Source organism: Vicugna pacos, chromosome 5 (assembly GCF_048564905.1).
Source record: "Vicugna pacos chromosome 5, VicPac4, whole genome shotgun sequence".
Taxonomy (NCBI): Eukaryota; Metazoa; Chordata; class Mammalia; order Artiodactyla; family Camelidae; genus Vicugna; species Vicugna pacos.
In genome coordinates, this window is record NC_132991.1 from 75814458 (window position 1) to 75839530 (window position 25073).

At 33.6% G+C, this 25073-nt stretch overlaps 1 long non-coding RNA gene across 1 annotated transcript in view; it reads right to left on the bottom strand.

Annotated features, from left to right (window-relative positions):
- Positions 1-4910: 4910 nt before the first annotated feature.
- Positions 4911-25073, bottom strand: part of LOC140696659 (uncharacterized) — a 154376-nt gene continuing 134213 nt past the window's right edge. Inside the window, exon 3 of the long non-coding RNA XR_012073169.1 lies at positions 4911-4961. This is a non-coding gene — a long non-coding RNA (uncharacterized lncRNA). The remainder of the gene's footprint in view (positions 4962-25073) is intronic.

Consider the following 25073-nt stretch of genomic DNA (forward strand, 5'->3'; position numbering starts at 1 on the left):
TTGTTTACTTAAGTTTGTGATCCTGAAAAAGTTTAACTTCAAAACTACTTCCTATTCAGATGGTATTTTTGTAAATCATCAAAAATATTTTTATTGGGATGCTTATATTTAGATTTACCCCTTTTTCCAATATTATTCTCCTAGCTGAAATTAGCTGAGCCATTGCAATACTGGAGGTTTCATTAAATTAATTATTTAATCTTAGCGACTTAACAAAATAACTAAGTGCAAGTGAATGCTCAAAAGGATGCCTTCAGGCATCAACCCATGGGTCCAACATCTTCAACATTTGACTTCCAAGGTTGTCAAAGAAGAGGAAAGCGACAATGGAGGAACTCTCACACACTCACTTTAAAATTGTTCCAAAGTGACATAACTCATTATATTCACTTCTCACTGGTACTGTATCAAATTACAAACTTATGGCTTTAAACAACACAAATTTATTATTTTACAGTACTGTTAGAAGTCCTGACAACTCCAATGGGGCTACATTCCTTTCTGGAAGCTATAGAGTATAATCAGTTTTCTTACCTTATCCAGCTTCTAAAATCTTCCTGCACTTCATAGTTCCCATCCATTTTCAAAGCCGGTAACAATTAGCCAAGTGTTTCCATATACACCTTCTGTCTGGGTTGACTCTCCAGCCTCCTTCTTCCCCATTTAAGAATGCTTGTGATTACATTGGCCCCACTTGGTTATTCCAGGCAATTCTCCTCAAGGTCAGCTGATCAGTGATCTTAATTCCACTTGTAACCTTAATTTGCCCTTTGCCATGCAATCTAAATATATACAAGTCCTAGAAATTAGGATGTAGATATCTTTGTAGGGCCATTAGTCTGCCTACAGACTCAGTTTTACCCATTTGGGCTGTTTAAACCTCATAACTTATATCCACCTACAGAAGTCATGAAACATAGTTTATGTTTGGGCAATTGCTTCCCAACAATAAATCTATATTGTATAAAATGGACATAAGAAGTAGACAACCAGCTTTCTCTGCTATAGAGGTCAATTGTTCTATATCCTGTAGGCAAGCCATTACACCCAAACCATCCCATTAAGTGCCCCCAGTATACAAACTCCAAACTCCTGATTTTCTATAACATTATTTTACTCAGACCACATATACTCTTCTCCATTCTCTTATGATTCCAGAGGAGCTCCACTTCTGACACTTGTGTTAGATATATGTGCATTGTTACCTGGAATAAAGTCAACATTTTTTGAATTCCCTACAACATAACATTGAAGTGTTTTGTTTTATTTTTCCTCTTTTTTTCCTCTCTCTTTCAAAAGATGTTCTCAATGCCTATTCTGTTTAACAGACTGTGCTGAGATGCATTGTTATTACTGGAGGTTCATTAGCCTGGTGGTAGAGTGTTGGAGAGGGTGTTCCCTAACCTGATTAAGTTCAGCGTTTGGAGTGCATGCTGGACCTGTGTCTTGGGGGATAGATGACCTTCATAAGTGTTCTGCGTATCCTCCAGAGATGGAGCTTTTTTTCTCTTTTACTCTTTTTACCTTCCCCAGCTACAGCAGGTAACCTCTACTTTTCCTGTTCTATGTCCAGGAAAAAGCAGATTAAGGCTCTCCCCTCCCCATTCATGAGATCGGGAGGCTGCGGCTAAGTGGTCTCCTTCCCCAGCTAGCTAGCTGCAGTATTCCACCTTGCTTTCTGATGATATCCTTCCCCTAGAAAGTAAGGCTTTTAACGAGAGGAGAGGTCTGGGTGGATTTCGTGGTAGTTGCCCTTCCTCTCCTTAGCCAGTACCACAGAGGAACTTTCTCTGGATTCTTTCCATTCTCCTTATGAGAACCTACTGTGTTTCCTGGAGGAAAAGCCTACGAAGTATGAGGACCTCGCATGAATGTGGTCCCCAGGAAAGCATCTCACTCTTACATTAGCCCACATTCAACTTCCACTAACTTGTCAAAATTGCTGCTTTAATGTCTTAACAGCTTGTAAGGCATTGAACGGCTTCTGTTCCAGATAAGTAAATGCTCAAGTTTTGTTTCTCCCTGTAGGTGCCCATCTTTTCAAATTCTCAGTTGGTGGCCTGGCCTGTAACCTGAGCTCTCTGATATGGGCCCAAGAAAAGTAATTGGTTTCTGGTTTCTTCTGCTATTTCTTATTGTAAGGGCAGGTTTGACCTCTTCTTAGCTCTTTATATGTACAAGCTGAGGCAGGTACTCTGAAACCAGTTTTTCATGATAATTGTGGATTTAAATTTTTTTTTTAAATTACTTTTTCCACAGTAAGATCTTGAAATCATGTGGAATATCTTTTTATTGTGAATATAAATTACTTTTTATATAATGATTAGGAAATGATTTGTTAATGATTTTCCCAAACCATCTGCCCTTAACGTAGGAAACATATAAACTCTTTCTTAAGTGTACTAAGTTTTCTTTCTGAATTATCAAATATCTTTCTTTTCATTTCTTTTTTTTAAGATTATTTTCTTTATTGGCTGTAATGCCTTCTTCTTCCTTTTTGAGCCATGCCTTGTGTCTTAGTCAGGATTCTCCAAGCAAACAGAATCAAGAGGATATATATGTATAGAGAAAGAGATTTAAGATTCCTTACAGGGAATTGGCTCACACAGCTAAGGGGGCTGACAAGTTCCAAGATCTGTAGTTGGCAAGCTAGAGACTCAGGAGAGCAACTGGCTAGTTCATCAACTATCTTTCATTAATCTTTTTTCCTATTTTTCCTCAGTAGCATATATGTTTAATTATTGTAACTTATAAAGTGTTTAAAAAAGTGATATGGAAAGTTTTCATTCCATTTCATTCCATTCCATTCCATTTCATTCCATCTACTTTTTCAAAAAACCTTATCAGTTTTTAATAGATAAAATTTACAACCATCTTGAAAATTAACCTCTCACAAAGTCTTTGAGGTAATTAAATATAAGATCACATTATATTACTTAATTTAATTCAAGAAATATTTCATATATCTGAATAATTTTCAGATAATCATAATTTCTGCACATGTATTTTTGGATTACTCTTCTTAATTATTTATGCTACTTTAAAAATGTTCTTCCATTATGTATTATATTATATTACATATGAGAGCAAATTTTTATATATTTATTACTGGATTCTTTACTAACTGTGATATCCATTTTCAATTCACCTTTTTATATTGAAGGAATACCTATTCCCAAAATGGAGACTAAATTTATGCACCAGGACAGAGAACAGTACATGAAAATTAGATAGTGAATATAACTCAAGCACATTCTTTGAGGAAACAAAGCAGAACAAAAACAGAAATGTTCTACGGATTTTACTAAGCATTATTTCACTTTCATTAGGGCAGGAAATTTTTTTTTCTTTTCTTTCTTTTTGACAGGTAAGAAACTTTTTTTAAAAATTGAAATATAGTCAGTTTACAATGTTGTGTCAATTTGTGGTGTACAGCATAACAGTTTAGTCATACATACACATACATCATTTTCATATTAGGACAGGAAATATTTTTTACCAGATAAAAAGATAGTTGCAATCATACATATGCTTAAATTTACTATGAATATCAACAAATCTAATAGAAATGTACAAAACTATAATGCAATTAAACTGCTGTTATGTGTAAGTTTTAATATAACCTTAATGTTTCCAAAACTTTGTTCTATTTTCTTGAAGTTGAAATGCAAATTATCTTATATGGAAAATTATACAGGATAGGAAAACATAATTGTTCTGTGAAAATTTTTATTTCATAATATTTAATTACTTTAAAACTACCATATGTTATACATAGAGTGACCCATGGAGGATCAGTCTCCTCATTTCACTTACCCATTGTTTTCTGTGATACCTCAACATTTGGTTGTACTTTTAGACCAGCACTATCATTTTTTCTTTCTGCTTCTTGCCAAGTAATTTAAGAATTTAATATAAACTCAGGACTTCATAAAATTAAATGGCTTATCCTCTGGCTCTCCTGTAGAGCTCTTACACCACAGGCTTTATCAGGCAATACTCTACATAATGATGCCACAGCATTGATCTGACTTACTTGACTTACAGAACTCTCACTATTCATTTTGAATAATACAGTATTCAGCAGAATTTTAAAAACTAACATTTTGTTAATGTCTAAACTAATTCATTAGTGAAATAAACCAGACAGAGAAAGACAAATACCGTATATATCACTTATATGTGGAATCTAAAAAATAACACAAATGAATGTAAACGAAAACAGAAACAGACTGATAGATACAGAAGACAAATTTGTGGTTACCAAAGAGGAGAGAGAAGGGAGGAGTGCCAAATTAAGAGGTTAACAGATACAAACTACTATGTGTAAAATAAATAAGCAAGAAAGATATATTGTATAGTATAGGGAATTATAGCCATTACCTTATAATAACTTATAATGGAGCATAATCTGAAAAAATACTGAATTACTATGTTGTACACATGAAACTAATATAATTGTAAATTAACTATACTTCAATAAAAATAAATAAGTAAACTAGTTCATATCATGAATTGGTTTATAAGAATCTTTTGGGAGATCATAGCTAACAGTCAATTAGTTTGCTATTGATTTGACTGCCTTTGATAGACTTAAATTTTATATTATTTAGTTCATGATATTTTGCAAATATTCATGACTTTCTAAAAATATGTTTATCATTTTATCTTTAGAACTGGCTATAGACTGAATGTTTGTGTCACTCTAAAGTTTATATGTTGAAGTCTAAATCCCCAATGTGATGGTATTTGGAGATAGAACCTTTAGGGGGTGATTAGGTCATGGGAGTGGAGCTGTTATGAATGGGATTAGTGCCATTATAAGAAAAGACAGGAGAAAGATGATTCTCTCTGCCATGAGAAGATACAATGAGCAGACTGCAGTCTGAGAACCAGGAAGGGGATACTCACCAGACATCAGGTCTGTGGCGCCTTGATCTTGGACTTCCCAGCCTCTAGAACTGTGAGAAATAAATTACTGTTTAAGCCACCCAGTCCATGGTATTTTGTTATAGCAGCCTGAACTAAGTCAGAACAATTGGACTATTATAGCCACATGACCAGTTAACATGCTTTGTCATTCCAACTAACACCAAAAATTTAAAGAATAAAAGACATAAAAAATCAAAAGGCATTAAACAATTATATATTTTTAAACTTTACATTTTTACTTAGCTTATGCCACATTTCTGTCATCAAATATAATACTAATCAGTACAGATATACTCACATTGAAAGTGAGAATCATTGTCTGGGGTAGTGATTTGAAGCAAAATTTATAAAGAAAATCCAAGTAACATACTACATTCTCCACTTGTCCTATGTAAGACAACCAGGACTATTTGAAATAGAAGGCCTCATTCTTGAATTCTATTAAAAAGAATGCTAGTACATATTGTTCAAGTTACTCTAAGTTGAAATAGAATAATTGCAGCCCATCTAATTTCTAACTCTCAGTATTAAAAAGACAGGAGACTTCCAGGGGCGACAACTGCTAGGATTATTACTTTTCCCTATTGTATGACTTATTTTGTGGAACTATTTCCCTCTTTTCCACTATAATATGGCACGCATAAACATTATCAGCATTTGACTACATTTTATAAGAGAATAAGTTAATTTATAGACTCTTAAAAAATTATTAAACATAGTTTCACACTTTGAAGCCATTTAGCCAAGATAAAATGTAATGATGTGTTATTATTATCTACTGTGTTCTAGATGCAATTTTTCTATTTTAATCTCAGTTTGAATGACCATATAATATTTTGTCCAAAGACCCATCAGAAATGGAAAAGGTCTGTTATTTATTTGTTCTGGATGCTATCATAATTGGTATAAACTACTAGCACTGTCCTTGAAAAACTGAAGTGAAAAACAATACAACTTTTTGTTTCTGCTAGCTAACTTCCTCTAGAGCAGGGATCAGTAAACTTTTTCTGTGAAGAGTCAGGTAACAAATGATTTATGCTTGGTGGATCATGAAATCTTTGTTGTAACTATTCCACTTGGGAATTGTAGTGTGAAATCAGATATAGGCAATATGGAAACAAACTGGCATGTCTGTATTCCAATAAAACTTTATTTACAAAAATAGATGGTGGATTTTATCCATGGCTTGTAATTTGCCAATGCCTGGACCCTATATATTCCTGTCTACTCTATTTTATTTATATCATTTCTTTTACTTTCTCGTGGCTTTATTTATTCAACTATATATTGAAATCTCTCAAAGTTATGCTTTTCATCCAAGTAGCTCCCCAATACCCAAACTTCTATTTTCAACTGTATTCTCAGCATCCTTACTTTGGTGTCTTAAATTAAATATGTCCAAAGCTAAAAACTTGATACATCTTTATTTAAAGCTGCTCCTACTAAATTGGAAATAAATGGAAACAACATCCTTCAACTGTTCAGACTGAAAACACTAGTTATCCTTTTGCCTTCCTTTTTCTCCCACTGCACATCCAACTGACCAGAAAATTCTATAAGTTCTTCCCTTACAATATATCCAGAATCTTAACTTTCCTCTTCACCTTGTTATCACTCTGATTTTAACCACTGTCTCCTCTCCAATGTATTATAATATTTTCCTAATTTTGACAGATCTAATAGTAAGTTTAGAATTGAATATTGTAATCTGAAGTATCTGCCAAATATCAAACGGGAGATATTCAGAAGAAAGTTAAGATTTCTGTATGTGATAAAATCTGTTACATATCCTAAAGTGGTTATCACCCGATAGCAGGATAAATGACCTTTAGATTGGTATTTTTTTCTTTATACTTTCCTATTTAATTTTCAAAATTGTCTGCATAGGATAGTTCTTGTTATTGTAAAGAAGAAAAACACAAATGTGTCTTTTTTTGTAGAAGAAGGGAAAGAATAAAAAGCGAAGACAGTAAATGAGAACTAATCTATGAGAATGTATAGTTATTAAGAGCAGAAGACATAAAATTATAGATACAAAATTGAGGTAGAATTATTCTTGAATGTGATCTCATTTGCTTAAATATTGCAACATATTTTTAAAATTTTAGTTAGTGTATTCATTATACATGGAATTTCAAGATATTTTATTTGAATTATGCTATTTATAAAAATACAGCCTTTACCAATTATTGATTTCAGGTTAGATCACACACACACACACACACACACAAAATAAATTTACTAAAATCAAATTAAACAAATTATAAATGTGTCATTTATACTTTTAAATTTCATGATATTTTCCTTTTTTAATAGATTCCTGCTTTTGTGTTGATTTAGAGTAGTTTCTTCTTCTAAGATACAATTACTGTTTTCCTAGATCATACATTAGGTTCATCACCTATCCTAATCCTCTAGATTAGTTTCCTGGTATTGTTTCAATATGTGATACTGAACTCACCTGAAAAGTTCTAGGACTCATTATAGGTGAGATGTAGTAACAGTATGCTAAAGATGAATCAAGTTTAGATATGGATACAGAAATCAAGAGCTAACTAGAAGAAAGGAGGAAAATAACCATTTAAATTTTTTCAAACAATATGAATATAGTTATTAACAGGAAGAATTTTGCTATGAAAAAAATCAATGATTTTGTTTCACTTTTATCATTTCTATAAATATGAATCACTACATTAAGGAAGAGATGAATGAATGAATTTTAATACACTTTTGCTCAAAGATTAATGTTAAGAAGACTAAGTGAAAGAATAAAAACCACATAATATAAGCAATACATTGCCTGTATCAATACCCAAATCTAATCTGACAGTGTTATTTAAAAAAATAGATACTCAATTCAAAACTCAGGATGGTTGAGGATGACATTTAAAGTAAGTAAATTTTCCATAAAAATGAAACAAGTAGCTGTCTAGACATTCACTCAACTAAACCCCATTTCCAGTGATTATGCATGTGACAGTTAAGTCACCCAGTGATATTTTGGATTAAATGGCTTTTTTATTATTATTCTTTTTAGCTATATTCTTCAAATAGAGTGAATTCTCACCTTTTTCATGATTTTTATGCTCTGTTTTATTCCTCAATTATTTATTTATTGCCACCATCTTACCTCAGGTTACTATTAGATAATATATTATCAAAGATAATTTTTTTTCTTTTCCATTAGAATTTATTACAAGATATTGAATATAGTTCCCTATGCTATACAATAAGACCTTGTTGTTTACAAAGATAACCTTTTAAGTTTGATTTGACAGGTTATGGTACTTCTTTTGATTACAATTTATAAAGCCCAAGATAGAGTGTTTACAAGAAAAGGGCATCTTTATATTCACAGGTTCTTTTGCAAGACAAAGAGCTACCAGTTACTACCCCACATAACTATCAAAGTAGACAAGCAGAAAGAGGGAGACAAATAAATAACATGAATGCCAGGAGATGCCCCAATTATTCTACATTTTAGTTGATACAATATAAGCTTCTAGTTGAAGAAGCTTTTATCTCTTTTGACAATTTACTTTAAATTGTGAACCACATATATTCTGATCCAACCTTGTAAACAGTGGAAGAGAGATAACTTGTGACATAAAAGGCATGGTGGAGTTTTAGGATTCTACCACTTCCTCTTATTTCTACTCAGATTTCTGGGAAAACCTTTGTATTAAATAGTGTAATAAACTGATATCAAAAGTCCAACTTGGAAGCACATGGTCATCATGATTCTAAAAGTAGTTTCGTATGAAATCGAAAAAAAAACACTATACATATCGGTGACAGTACCTTGCATATGTCACAGGAACATGAAGTCACAGAGCAGTGTTATTAATAGTCCCAAATACATGAATAAGAATCCCACTGTTTTCAATGGGAAACTATGTGATTTTGACACTTCAAAATTTGTTGAAATCTCAATTTCTTCACAAGGTAGATATAAACAACAATACTTACTTCATAGTTGAAGATAAGTACCTATTAATTTCTGGGTTCATTGTAAGAGTAAATTAAGTATTTGTTTCCTCTACTCTCTCTGTCACACAATTCTAGTGTCTCACAAATTCATTCCTATGTCACAGATCTAGGTATTTTAGACTTTGACAGCAGAGATCTCTGCAGAAATTAGGCAATCTAATATGAGGGCCAACTTTTGGCTCTACTACTTATTTCCTGCATTACGTTAATATATGACGGGAGGAGGAACCACCTTTGTTCCCTCATATATGTAGTAAAGGTAATAGTGCCAGCTGACCAGTCTGTGGAGCAAAAGCATGCAACATGCTTTGCACAGTCCCTGGCTTATTATTAAGTGCTAATGCATGTCTATTTTTATTACTCTTATACTCAGAAATTTTGTTCTACAGTTTACTCTCTTTTCAAGTATGGGCTGCTTTAATGAAGTGAGGTTTTTTTCCAGCCTCAGAAAATTTTCTAGAATCTATATTTTATAGGATTAACCTACTAATTTGAAGAAAGGAAATCTAAGACATAGGGCTTATTCAAATGTGTGACGTTTGTTTGTTTTGTATTTCTGAGCCATTCCAGAAATGGAGTTTCAGAAAGGATCCTATTTAACTTCTCCAAAATGATTTATATTTTAATACCAACCAATCCAGAGAAGATCCCATGACAAACAGCCAATTCTTTTCCATCATATGGACCCCATGAATTTGATCTTGAGGAAAGTGAGGCAGGGCAAATATGTTCTGTTGTACCAGGGAAGCCCACTGGATATATTTGAAGAGCATGGTTTTTAGTAGTGCTTAATCTGACATGCCAAGAAGGGCATATGGAGGAAGAACCCAGGAAAGATGGGCTGCCTGACAGCTGAGATCATTTAAATTTAAATCCAATATTAATAACTTTACCCTATGCTCAGTGGTACTAAAGATTACTAACATTAAATGAATTCCTAAGTAGGGGCTTGCCTATTCATGTCTGTCCAACAGCACCTTCTATCTCTGAAGAGTCAGGTTAAGTAGACTTTCTTAAGAGGACAAATCTTTGGGTGGGAAATAGTCTAGACATAGGATGTTTTCCAGGTTATTCTTGCTAGGCTTTAAACAACATTAAAGCAAATTTTAAGAATGTGTGTATATATATATGTACATGCATATGTGTCCATTTGTACACATACGCATATTTCATATAGGTATGTACAGCTTCTTTCAGGTTATATAAATTTTGCCAAATGCCTTATTATCCTTAATATAAGTTCTGGCCACTCACTCATCCTAAGTGACACACTGAACCTTTATCATAGTCTAGAAGCCTTCCTTTCAATTTCCCTATGTATAAAAATTTAAAGGAGAAATTTGATTTTATCATCAGCATTGTTCTATGTAGGCAGGTATACACCAGCATAATGTGCCAGATAATATTCAATGTATTCTAATTGGCATTGGACTTGACATTCCACCAAGGATAATCTCTTACCTAAAAATTGTCAAACTAAAGTTTTAAACAGCATAAAGCTGTGACAAGCCATGAACACATAAATAGACATGAGACAGTGAGGCATATAATATAAGGGATATAAGCTAAGGTTTAAAGTTTATAATACTTTCCTATTAATTTTAAGAAATTAGTCACTAGAATTACCCCAAATTATTTATACATCCTCAACTGTAAAAAAAGACATTCAATCACTACAAGAATTTGAATAAACCTTCTAACCCTTCTGTTTTGTGGTGTTTTTCCTAGGCCTACTAGTGGATGGATCAGTTCCTGTGTCCAAATTAATCCCTCAGTTTCCTGGCAGAGAAAGGATACATCTATGTTCTGTGAGTATTATTGGGTTCAGAGAACATTAGGGGCAGTGTTTAAGGAGTTGTTGGAAAACAAATAGCAGACAGAAAGAAAAGTGAAGAAGTTGCTAAAGACTGCATGTATTTCTCATTATTGTCCACTTATACCCCAACAATATTTATGTAATTTAACAAAGCCATGAGGGGCAATAGCCCCAACCTCATAAATCACTGTATTACCACTTGAAAAACTGTATACAAGAGGAACAGCAAGTTTTAGTGAGTTTTTAAATCATAATGAAACTTCCATGATTAAATATAAAACAGGCTCTTAAATCTTACAAAAACTGTGCTCTAGGTTATTGATTCAAACTATGATTTTCCTTAGGATATTCTTCCCTAACTATGCTGTTTACGAAGGATAGCAGAGTATCTAGCAAGTCTACACGTGCACAGATATTGGAAAAATTTTAATTCTACCGCCTTTCCCCTCTTCACTGTTGATATTCTTCTTCCCAACTTACAGATACTAAATCTAACATGTAATATATAAAGTAAAAACTAAGGTATGATTTCAACAACTTGTGCAAATCATTTTCAAATACGTTCTTCTGTGGTCTATACAGTCAACATACGTATCTGTCATTCAATTCTCCTAATATCATAAAAAGGAAGAGAGCTGTTCTTGTGGTATTTTATGTACCCTGAAAAAAAGGTGTATGATAGGGATTGATTCTTTTTGTTTCTATTCTATCCAGTGATCACAGCAATAAGCTTTTCCAAGTAAACTGCCTTATAGTTTAAAAAATTCTATATCTATGCTTTTGATTCTTTTAGCCTTTTTAAGAAAGAAAAGCTAATATTATAACCTCATTTTTAAAGAAGAAAAGATACAGGAGATTGAATAGGGTAAATGACTTATACGGTGCCACATGGCTATTAAGGATAAACTAGGGACAAGAAACTTTCCTCTCCACTATCCCAGCTCCTTCAATCAAAAATGCTGTCTTACCCAGCATCCTGCTTGTGAAATAGAAATTTCATACCTATATATGTGAATCAACTCATATCTGCTGCTTGAAAATCTTCAGTCTTTGTTATAGTTACCATAATTAATTTATCATAAAAATTAAGTAGAAAAATATAAATAATTTTTAGATATAAAATAGTAAGTACTAATCACGCACTAAGTACAGAACATATGCAACAATCCAATATTAATTCTTCAAGCTAAGTCTTCTTAGATACATAAAAAAATCACATTACACAATTAATGCTGGATTGTTAACTCCATTTTGTTATGAAATATGAAATAAAATCCCACATATTAAAAATCACAGATGATTCTATTAAAATGAGTTACACAGAAATAATCTATGAAATTATATATGTATAAATATGTTGAATATATGATTTCACCATATAAAATTTAGGAAATTGAGTGTTTTGAGGGATTCCATATAAATTTATCAGCACATACTAATTAATTAAATTAACATACTTAAAATTAGAAATTCTGGGAAAGATACATACAAAGTATATAAAAAAACAACTAGACAATGTCCACTTGAATTTTAGAGTTGTCCAAAGTATACCTAAAAATTTGTAGCTTGGCTCTCATTCTAAATAAGACTTGGAAATATTCTAAAATTGTTTATGCCAAAAAGCAAGCAGGACTCCTTTAGTTCAATCATGCATAAAATATAAAAACTTAGCCAGAGCTTTGGATTTTGCTCTGTGGAATTTGTCCATCTATAAGCTAAAGGTTGTATTTTCCAGAGTATATCCATTAAGTGTGAATTTAATCAGCATACCCAATATTTGCAACAAGGGCATTTCAGAGCGCTAAGAACACCCTACCTGATTAGTTGATCTTAAAGGATGCTTCACCCTTAGTCCTCCAAACGACCACCCTAAGGAAAGCACATTTGCTGTGGAGGTGTATCTTTAGATTATATTTGTACACAACATAAATGAATGACTTGATCCCATTTACACTGAATTCCCCTCAGAAATCTCAGAGCTTGTCAAAGCGAAACATAATATTGGCAAAGGCACCTTTGTTTTTTTCCAGATTTTTTTCCAAGCAGATTGTTGTGCTTAACCAAAGTAAAAGCAAACATACGGCATTGAGAGATATATGAAAAGACTGTACTCTAGAATGCCTGATGATCTTTTTTCCCTCTGCCTACCTCCTGCCACATTGTCCTGCTATGGTGTAAGGCTGTGCCTCTTGAACGTGAAATACATTTGTGGAGAACAAGAAGTTCATCACAAAGACTGATCACAAGAACTGCTATCCTAATTCACAGGTCCAGGCCTTTTCAGTAGTGTCAGCTGTCCATGGAGACTCCCAAAGTCTGATGTCAAAGTCCCCGCCTGGAGCTATTTTTCCTTCCATGTTGGCTGGTTTCATAAAATGTCAAATGTAACAAGCCTGCTGGGGTGAGAAGTAATTTAGTCTCAACAAATTTGTGCTTCATTGGCATTTCTTCCTTGTTATTGTTTTATCATTAGGTTTTTGTTAATGAGGCTTGGAGTAGCTCCAGGCTTATTATGTAATATTGGAAATGTAAAACGTTTTCTGGGGATGTTTGGTGTCCAGACATTAGCCCTCAAGAGAGCAGTAGTAAAATGACTTAAGTGCTATAAAAATGAATACAAATAAACACATTTATTCTGCCTTCTTATTAAAGACTATCCCAACCAGTATTTTTCTGACAGACCTATTCTGGCTTGATCCAAAACATTAGAACTCACTGTAAAGATCATCAGGCCATAGAAGGCAAAGGTGTGTTCAGAACTCTGGAATCCAGCAGCCTTGGCCACTCTGCTCTGGAATAAAGAGGGAAGCAAATGGTCTGCTGGGGTTTCTTAAAGTGTCACTCTACAAGCACTGAACTATCTTCCTGAAAGGTACTTTAGCAGAACCGGCTCCATGTTTATTGCAAGATACATGGTGGAAAAACAGCCTCCCCAGGACAAATATTTTGTTCATGATATATGGAAACGGTTGACAAGAGTCACCATTCATGTTTAGGAGTATTTATTTCACATGCGAATCCTCAATGAGTATCGATGAACAGTTGTCTACTTTGCTCTTTATACAAAACACATAGGGAAAACTCTCAATTTTATTTAATTCTTCAATCTAATACTTTCATTCTAAGATGAGAATTGTCTGTAGGGAATAAATGAGTCAACAGCAATCAGCCATGTTTCAAGTGACAATATGATGCTAAAACTGGAAGCAGTGGCTAAGTTACCATAATTTTCTTATATTTTTCTTAAAGACTTAGCTAACTCAGAGCAAGAGAGTTCCTTTAGTGCTTCAGTGTCCTTTATCTGTAAAGGCAAAACCTTAGCATATAGTATTTTAAGACTGAGGCATAAGACACACAGAGAAATGAGTCACAGGTGTGAACATTGTTTTGACTATCACCCCTGCTGAGAACTGAGGCAGGAAGCATGGCTTATTAAGGAGTTATTCTGTGAACTGAGACTTGGCTTGGCTTTCTTCTCCATTGTAGGTCTTGAATAACTCAGCCAAGATATGTAACTTCCCTGTCTTCAGTTTCCTTAACTGTAGCATGTTGAAAGGGCCCTAAATGAACACAGAATTCCTCCTGAAATCAATACTTTTTCATTCTAGTTATTTTTAAATAAAGTTTAAAGGAAATATTTTGAGCCTAAGTAGGAGTAGATCCTGAGTTTGCCTAACTTAGGCTGTGACCTTAAAAAATTCACACACTAAAAGCACCTCATTTTATAGAATATAGTTAGCTTTAGGACTACTCTATTCTGAAGAAAATCTATCTCCGATGACTGCCTACAGATATCCCCATTGATCAAGTATCTATGAATAATATAAAACAGATATTCAAAATAGAGGATGGAAAATATATGTGCTCTGCCTACTTCTCCTCCATAAAAACCTACCTCCTCTTCACCACGCTGAAAATCAAATTATTGGTCAAAGTCAAATCATGAATTGGAACTTGCCTAACTATAACAATAAAGAAAGAAATGATCAATTAAATTATCTTAGTTTCTTTTATTAATATTTATAATAATAGATCTATATCTGAGCGTGCTTCTGGCCAGAAAAATTATATAATAGATCTAGGGTTATTTGGAGGTACTCAAATAATGCCATCACTTACTATTTCTACTTACTTGTCTTGCAATAATCTAGTCCCTAGATATTAGTGTGTTGTGTAACACCACCACAATTTACAATCACTAGTTTTGAAATTCTGTTACTTAATCTTTTCTTTTATTATCTACTAAGTACAGTACTAACTATGACTATAGGAGTTAGATCAAAGCAGTCAGTGGAGATCCTGCAATAGTTGTAAACATGGACACCCAAGAACAGAATTAGGTTTTAAACAGTTGCAGAGGTATCCCAAAACAAAACAAAAAATACTGATTTCTTGAATTTGAATGTTGAATTGTTCACCCTTTAATGACAGTCTAATACTTTATGAATATCCTTCTAACCTTTAGGGGAATAGCAAGATTCATAAATTCTGCCTCCATAAAGAAGAAACAGAAAACCCTGGTCACCACAGAGCTAATATAAACCACTCAAGCATATGACTTGAAAGGCAGTGCATGAAGACGCTGGTTCTGTGTTAGGTATCCATTTGGTTGCAAGGAGAGTAGCAGAAATATCTGGCTTTTGATTTCATCAATGGCCGCAAGCTCTACTCCCTAACGTGCTGGTGCTGGCGCTAGTGGCAGTGGGACTAAGTCAAGTTCTGGGCTGTAAACATGAACATCTAGCCACTAGTGGTAGTTGGTGCATTTGTGTTGCTGTCCTTTCTGCCACTTCTGTACTTACCCTGGAGCACTCTTTCCTTGACATTTCTATCTATTACAGTATCTCTACAAGATCCTTTCAATAAACTTTTCTGTTTAATCAACCAGCATCATCTACTAATATGCCTGTTGATAACAGTGACTAGAAGTATTATGATTACTTTTCCTCAACATATTAAACTTCACAAAAACAAAAGTTCCTCTGGAATCAGAGTGCTTAGGTTCAAATCCTAGTGCTGAAAAGCAATAGATACGTGATTTTAGATAGTGCCTTCATCTCACTATTTAGTTTCTTCATATGAAAGCTGAGATAATAAATCTTGTGGATTTATTATGACTTATTATGAAGTAATACTGGTTAAGTGTTAGCATAGTTATTGGGATATATAAAGCACTCAATCAAAATTAGTTAAAATTAGATAAAATAAGAAGAGTCGTAATAACAATATAGTGTGCCAGTCAATAATGGAAATCCATACCTATATATTTAAATATTCTGTTTTTCATAAATGTAGCTATAATTAAGATTAGATATTCAATGCAAACTTCTTAGGACTATATTATTTTACAGCTTTTTTTTTTTCTCTGCAGCTGCTTTGAGGTTATTTATAAAATTCCCATTTTTTCCCAACTACCCCACCAAATATGAATCTCTTTTCTTTAGGACTTTTGTAGATTCTGTATTAAAATGGAAAATAAAAAACATATAACTAAGCTTGGTAATATTTTTTGTCCAGCAAGAATTTTTAAAAACTTAGAAAACTCAATTAAAATACACTTATAAATTTGCAATCAAACTATTTATACATAAAAATTAAATAGATAATGGAGCCCTTGATAACATTTATGAATCTGAAAGCTTAGAGATTAGCCTGTTGATTTTAAAGGAAAAAATACAACAAAATAAAACAACAAAAATGCACATAAGTATACGTTCACCTACACAGTACTTAATTTCATTTGCTTCATCATTTAAATAAAAATTATTTATATGACATTTATATTAAATTTAAATTTTACTGAACAGAATCAAGAATCTGGTATGAAGCATAATCTAGTAGAGAAGAAATGTTATGGAATCTCGATATTTAGTTCTTTACGTCAATATAGACTATCAGCAGACATTTAAAATAGATTCTGAAAATGCATGGCTTTATTTATGAAATTTTTTATCCTTAATATCTAGTTCAAAGTTTTAAGATAGTAATATCAGTAATTAACCTTAGTCCTAGTTATACTTATGTTACCTGTTAAAAACCAGTATGTTTTGATGCTTGACCTAGGGAGCTATTGCTATTAGAATTCCCTTATTTAAAATAACTCAGTTAACAAATGTCAAAAAAAATTTTTTCTTTTCTTTTAAGGCTTCTGTCTAGTGCATCATACATTATAAATGTAGAGGTAAATGAGTGATTAATGTATTCCCTAAACTATTGTAACTAGAACATTTTATGCTATAATTAAAAGAGTTTATCTGCTACAATTCAAGTAATGAAACTGTAAAGTAATGGGAATTACACAATAGAAAATCAGCCTTATTGTGATAGAAAAACAACAAAAAAAGAGTCTCTGGATTTTTGCTCATGGCAAAAACATAAGAATGAGTACTCAAGGGCACCAACAAATTGATGGAATATTTCCCCTAAGTATTATTACCTTCCAGGTCACCTGTCTTTTATGTTCTTTGTATGTCATTTTTTAGGTCATTTAAGTTTGTAATTGAAAAATACTTTATAATTCTCAAGAATGTTTCTTCATGTTAGACTTTTCTGTGCTATTATATTTTGATTTCTAATAAAGGTGAATTATTTTGAAATTAAAGAGAGAAAATACTGAGAAATTCATAGCCTGCTCCTTTCCTCAGCGGACAACATTTTTTACTTCATAGATCTCTATAGCCTAATGAAATCCATTTTACCTTTTAAACTACTAGAATTTCTTGCTCAAATTTTATTAATTTTCTAACTTCACATTAATTCTCTATTTTATTATTTAAAATTACACTCATTTCTCTCACCTACCCAAACTGTGAGCCATTAATAGGGAAAATCTGTGTATTATCCTTCTTACTTAATGCAGAGGTTGACACATGCAAGGCACAAAATTTTTAGAATAGAGAGATAAATAAATAATTGGATGATCACATACTTGTAGTAAATTGCCTGGAAGTTTATTTATGGGCAAAATCTCAACAAGAGCCACTAAACTTAAAAATTCATACTATATTTTGATGCTTACATGAAAATAAAATAAGGCATATTCCAATTTCAGATTCTTCACATTTATTCTAGATAAGCTTTTTGTTTCCATCTTTTAAAAAATGTAAAATTTATGTGTTTTGGTTTTTGTAATACTGAAATGGGACCTATGTACTATTGAAAAGAAAATGATTTAATGATAGATGAGCTAGATTATTTTCTCTTTTAAATGCATCCTGGAGAACAACAGGTGTATAAGCTCCATTTATTCCATCAAGACACCATTTTACAGTACTATTAAGTAATTATTTTCTGAATGAAAACAAAAATGAAAATCACTTTAATCTATATGTATAGGCCAGAAAGATCTTTTAGAATTGGAAAAATATTAATATACTAAACATATGTGTATTTATACACACACACACAAACACATACAGACTTTTTTTTTAATTAAACCGAATCAAACACAAACTTTTGTCAATGAAAGCATGGGTAATGAAGGCAAACTTATAAAGGGACTCACTGATTCCCAGATAATAAAATCAGTATTGCCAGTCACATTTTTTCATCATATCAGCCTGAAAAATTCAAAGACTATCAGTGTTTCTTCCTTTCCCTCTGTGTAAAGGGAGGACGGCAAAACAAAACTGTTACACTAAAATTGAAGTGAAACATAAAAGGCTCAGACCGATAGTGACCATCAAATATTTCTCCTCCTTATTTCTCCTCCCATTTATGTTCTCATTCTGTGTATCTTCTGTAACAAACATAACTATAAGAAGGGTAGGCAACACTAGCTAGACTAAGCAGCAAACACTTTTATTCGAATAATGTTAGGACCTCAAGAGCTAATGGCAAACTAAAAGACCGGGCTTTGGAAACAGGTAAAAAAAAAAAAGAAAAAGCTTGTCAGGAAACATTACTAACCATGCTTAATGGAAACCATCTGATGAGGACTCTGCCCTAACACTGTAGAATGCTCCTACTGGGCTTTGGGATTGCATTTAATGAAAACCCCTTCATCTGCAATAAATGAATCCTAACCACTCATGCCTCCAACTCTATATTCAAAGTTTTTTAGAGGGAGCAACTGATTGGCTGATACCATGTCACATGCGCAAAGCTTTGTCATCAGGGACAGAGAAATGAAAGTTAGTCCTACTTTCACTACCGTAGTGAAATGATAATGATAATACACAAATTGGAGAGTATCTCAATGGTAGGTATATTAATTTTTTATGGCTACTGTAACAAATTATCACAAATTTAGCAGTCAAAAGCAACAAAAATCCATTATCTTACAGTAACGGGAGTCAAAAGTCCAAAATCAGTGTCACTGTACTAAAGTTAAGGATTTTGCAGGAAATTATTTTTTCTGAAATCTCTAAGGGGAGAATCTGTTTCCTTGCCTTTTTCAGTATCCAGTTGTTGTAATGTTTGGTTTGTGGCTCCCTCGTCACATTCCTCTAGCATCCTTTTTCTCTTATTCTCTCTCCAACTACTTACTCTGATACTCTAGCTTTTTGCTCATGAGGACTCTTGTGTTATATTGGGCCCGTCTACGTAATCCAAGATAATCTCATCTGAAATTTCTTAACAATTTTATCTGAAATGATCTTTTTACCATATATATGGTAAAATCTGCAGGTTGTGCGGATTAGGACATTGACATATTTGGGACCATTATTCAGCCTAACACAGCATGTAATTAGGTAAGTAGAGACAACAACAGGTGCTAATAATACTGCCATTTTAAACTCTCATCATTAAATGCCTTGATGAAAAAGATCATGCATATATCTCTGTATCCTCACACCTAACAAGATAACTAGCATATCATATGGAATAATATGTGTTTAGATGACTGAATGAATGAATAAATGAATGAGTGATTTAATGAATTAATGAATAAAGATGCAAAGATAAGATTTCCAGTTTATAGGAGATTTTGGACTTTCAAATTAATTTTGATAAGGACCAATGGTTCTATGTGGACTCTACACATTGGATTTCTAGTGAAAATATTATGGCCCACATGAGTTTCCTAAGACTGTTAATATTTGAAATAAAATATGAATGAGGACTATAATCATAATCTCTGGCATTTCTCTACTTGATATTTGATATCTTCCATAGATTGTGCTCTTCAAAAGCAGAGGCATTTGGGATTTATGAGGCTTATTAGGGATCCTCACATTTTAAGAGAGATATCAGAAAGCAGTATCAGGCTAAGATGGAAGTCACACTGAGATACAGCTCTGACAAAGCCTCAGAAAAACTACAGAGAATTGTGGAGTGTGCATTGTCTGTTCAAGTGTCCCACATAAAGCCAAAGAATTTTAATGTAGCCTAGTAAAAGAAGTAATTAATTAATTAAAATTACTTTAATTAATTAATGTTTTGGAAGTATGGTTGACATAATATAGTGTTAGTTTCAAGTGTACAGCAAAGTGATTCATATATATACATCTCCACATATTTTTTTCTGATTCTTTTCCATTATAGGTTATTATAAGACATTGAATATTGTTCCCTGTGTTATACACTAAATCCTTATTGTTTATGTATCTCACATAGTTCTTGTTACATAGTAGCTATTCAATAAATGATGAATTTCACACATACACACACACAATTCAACCTAGATTATAATGTATTATATATGAATAAACTGAGATGTAATGTCATCCGTATTTAACACTTCTACCCCTATGTAATAAAGTTTTTTTTTTTAAAGCTGTCATGACTAAATTTTGTGGTTTTTGACTAGGACCAGTCTGTTCCCCTTCTTGAACAACTGTAACTACTTTCCTTTTGTGCTCTCACACTAAGAGCCCTAAAGACCCTAGGCCCAGCTATCAGACAATTAGGGACCACCCTTATGCCCTAGAGTCCAGGAAATTATTCAAATCAGCCAATCCACAGGGAGTCCTGGAAACCTATCTAAAGTTACCCCACTTGTTGTACATAAGCTGCCTCCTACAGTTTCATCTTCCTATTACTCAGTCTGGAGGTAGAACCCCTATGAGGCCTTGCCTGGCAGCCTTCTTTTGTTCAGAGTTGTAACAAAGGTCTGCCTTTCATCTATTCAGTGTCTTTGTTCTTCCTGCAAAAGAATTTTTCTGTCTTATAAAACAATTGGTATATGAGCAGAATGGCATTGCCATTACCACTAACTCTTTGATAGCTTTGTGAGAGGGACTGCTCTTGGCTTACTAATTGGTTCCAGACCACCTTGACAATGGCTTGGGACAGAACTGCCCTCTGTTGGGCAGGCTGAACTTTAACCTTGATGTCTGCTGGGAAGCCCCTTTTGATTGAGTGAATAGCAGTGAAGTTCATAAAGTATACAGATAGGACTGCCAGCATCATCAAAGATGGAACACAGTGGAATGTTACCACTTTCCTATCCTAAACTAGGATGTCCCTGATAAAGAATGGCACCAACGAGTCAGTATACTTGGCCAAACTTCAGGCAGTCATATTAACACTGGTACCATCTGCACATTTGTACAAATTTCTGTGTCATTGCCTAAGAGTTTTTTTCTCTTACGGTAAAGAACTATGAGAATCTCTTGCTTCACAGATACCCAAAATATAAATCAAAGTTACATATGCCTATGTATAATAAGGCCACAATGCAGGGCCTCTGTTGGACCTTTTTGGAGTATGAGTCACTACTGATGCTGACCAAGGCACCCATTTCATTTCTAAAAATACACAATAGGCTACTTTAAAAGTCATTTGTTGGAAATTTTATCTCCCAGATAGGTCCCAGGCAGCTGATTTAACTGAGAGACTTAATGGGTTCTTCAAAGAACTTCTGTTTAACTTAGAAAATGACACATGGACTCCTAAATAGGTCTGTATCTTGTCCCAGAACTTCATCTTTCTTAATCCAAGGCCCCTTGGCCAACTCATATGTAATATCAACTTTTAAAAATCCTCCCATTGCCCTTTCCTATATTTAAAGTTGGATAAGTCTCTCCACCATAAACACTCCTGGTTCTCTGCTGAAACATATAATTTTACATTCCTATGTCTTAAGGAAATTCTTGTAGAGGTTACTACCACCTGTGCCATTCTAAAACTTAATGAAGATTATTGCTTTGCTCAGGGGGCAACTGGCTCATACTGGTCTATGCTCCCATTCCCCACTGCCTTCCACCCTCCTCCCTCCAACTTGCCACCAGGACCATCTTCTCTCCTGGAGTCTCTAACCATGACCACAGCTACCTCCTTCCTTTGTTACCAACAAATACCATTAACTTTAATGTATACCTTACTGAAGTATCAGTTCATATGAACAATGTAACTGCTGTACCCCTCCTTGACCCAAGGAATATAGCAAGATAATATTGTCATGAAACATACAACTCATTCTTTTAAAACGCTTTACAACCTCCCCAAGATACTGTTAGAGACCTCACAAATTTCAGATTGTTTTCTTGGCTAATGCCATATAATAAGACAAGCTTATGGGCTGGCTTACAAGAATTCATACTTCTACTTGTTTTTTCTCCTTTTTACTCTCATAATAAAAAGTTTTCTACACTGTTTAGGACAACTTGTACACTGATTTGGACAACTTGTTCTCTGCTTTATGGCCACTCAAATTATCTAAAATAATCAGGCTCAAAATTTAAGTCAAGACATCAAGGGGGTCAATATAAGCATTTTTGTTTATTTAATAGCTGTTTTGATAGAGTTTTGAGGCCAGGTCTAGAGATCAATCAGTTCTTTTTTGAGAAGTAGATTAAATTCACACTGCACCCACTTCCATCACTGGGTTCTCACAGTCCAGGCCACTACGCACCTGCCCTAACTGCCTCAGGGTCAAGTATCAGACACCTATGGAGAGTTCCTATGCTGTGGGGCCTGAGAAATCATTCAAATTAGCCAACCCATAGGGAGCCTGGAAAACCTCGCTGAACCCACCCAGATTGCTATACATAAACTGTCCCCTGTGGCTCCAGCTTGCTGTCATCGTATCTTCAGATGCAACCTTCTATATAGGGCCCTGCCAGGAAGTCTTGGAGCTATTGGTAATAGGGTTCTGATTTTCTTCTATCCAGTTATCTTTGTATTGCATCCCTCTATGAAAAGAATATTTAAATTTCATAAAAAGATATACAGACATTTTACTGTTCCTCCCACTAAAGTTGGAGAATACATCCCTGTCCCTATACTTTGTTGCTAGTTGGACCTCTATGAACAAAAGCATGTTGGTGGAAGTGACAGCATGCCAGTTTTGAGTCTAACACTTCCTTAAGAAACATTTGATGTTTCAATCATGCTCTTTTGTCACCATCATATGAAAAGCTACCCTGGGATAGCTGCAATTCCTTTAGGCATAATGAACTTAGGTGGAGCCAAGCCTCGCTAGCCAAGCTCAGCTGGATCTATACCTTGAAATAGAGCCATCTAACTGCATTAAAGCTGAGATGTTTCGGCTGACCACAGATAAATGAGAAGTAAATACTTATTCTGCATGCCAATGAAATTTGTGGTCATTTCTGGCAATTGATACAATATGACTACACATGTAACTAAATCCTTTAATTTATATTTGAAAAGAGAAAGGCCTGCAACTTTAGAAATCTGGTCTGGGGTAGCACTGGACAACCATAGCTGACCAAAATCTGAATCTATCTTCTCTTTCTTCATTTCTATAGACTGAAAATATTCTGCAGAAGTAAGAGTAGTTTAATATAACTGGGATGATATCAAATGACACTAAATGATCTTCTTTCTGCAGTGAATTTGCAGGCACAAGTGCTTGAAATAAGCTATAAATTTGTCAAAGATTCTTCAGTAGTGGTGACCATACTGCAGCCAGGTACGGCTATTTTATCAAAGCAGACATGATATAGTTCCCTTTCATGTAAGTTAGGGCATCATTTCTCAAACCTTTGGTGAAAGCAATTGATCATTATTCATTGAGAATCAATTGTCTCAAGGTGGAATGTCTGAAGGAACTAGGATGGACTGTGATCGGACCCTGGAAACATCTATAATCACTGATTTCCAGCAGAAGCCGCTCCAGTGGCAGGTAGAGCCCTTCTATAGATTATTTTGAAGTTACAGTCATTCCCAGGTTTGTCAGTAGCATCTGTTCAGGAGAAATTTATTATTTATTTCTTTTCTTACAGGATATTTCTTTCTTTATGGGTCCTCACATGAAAGTAAAAAGGAGATACTGATGCTTCAGTAAGTATGGTAGAAATTCAGAAACAGACAAACAAAAAATTCATGTAGTGCCAGTCAGTATCACCAGAGGTTTTCTGGAAATTATGTAATTTAATATGGGTCTTACAGGGTAGTTGAATATGAAGTCAAAGGGTGTGGGGAGAAAAAATAGGCTAAGAAAAGAAAGAATTTAAATTGTCGGTTTAAAAATCTGTGATTAGAAAATCTAGACTGTCTCAAGTGTTAAGGTAAAGAAAGATTGGAAGTTAAATTTTAAAAGTAATTAAATTTTCATCATGTGCATTAATGCATATAATGCATATATTAATAGACTGTATTAATATTATACCATGAAACCACAGTTTTTAAAAAAACAGTTTGATGATGTTATGCTAAAATAATAAAAAGTAAATTAAATATAAAAAATCAATGAAATTTTGATATAAGAATTGTGATGGGGTTAATTAAAGAGACATATATTAAAGGCATGATAGAATCACTGAATTTCATAATTGGAAAGTATCTAAGGACATTTATTTCAACTAATTAAACATTGTTTAAATCTCTTCTACAATAGATCTAGCATTTGGTTGTGCCTTGTTCTTGAAAACCCCTAGGGACCACTCCCATCATTTTTTCTCATTCGGCTCATCCTTTGAACATTTCCTGCTCTGATATGGTCCGAAATCCTAGTTCAATACTGAGTCCTCTGTAATTTTATCTTGTCCAAGCTGTATACCAATATTTCTCTCAACCATTCATTTTGTGATACAGTATTAAGTCCCTGTAAAAATAGTCCTATTTACTATGTTTTTTTGAAAGTAGAGTGTTCGTACTCAAACTTAAGACTTATGGCTTAACATATCTGGAGGGGAGTTCTCCTCCTCATTATTCTAAATATTTTATTTCAATTTGCATAACATCTTTTTCTTGGCCACAATATATCATCTAAGATTGAATTAAGTCATAAGGTTTAATTCTTTTTCACAGTGCTATCTTTAAGAAAAGTTCTCCTTTATTTACATGTAAAGTTGCTATTTTGTAAACAACTACAGAACTTACCCTTACAGCTGTTAAATTTGTACTTGTGACTTAAATCTCTGCAAACTGCCTGCCATTGTTACAATAACATTTGTTATCAAATGTAAAAATCACACTTTTATGT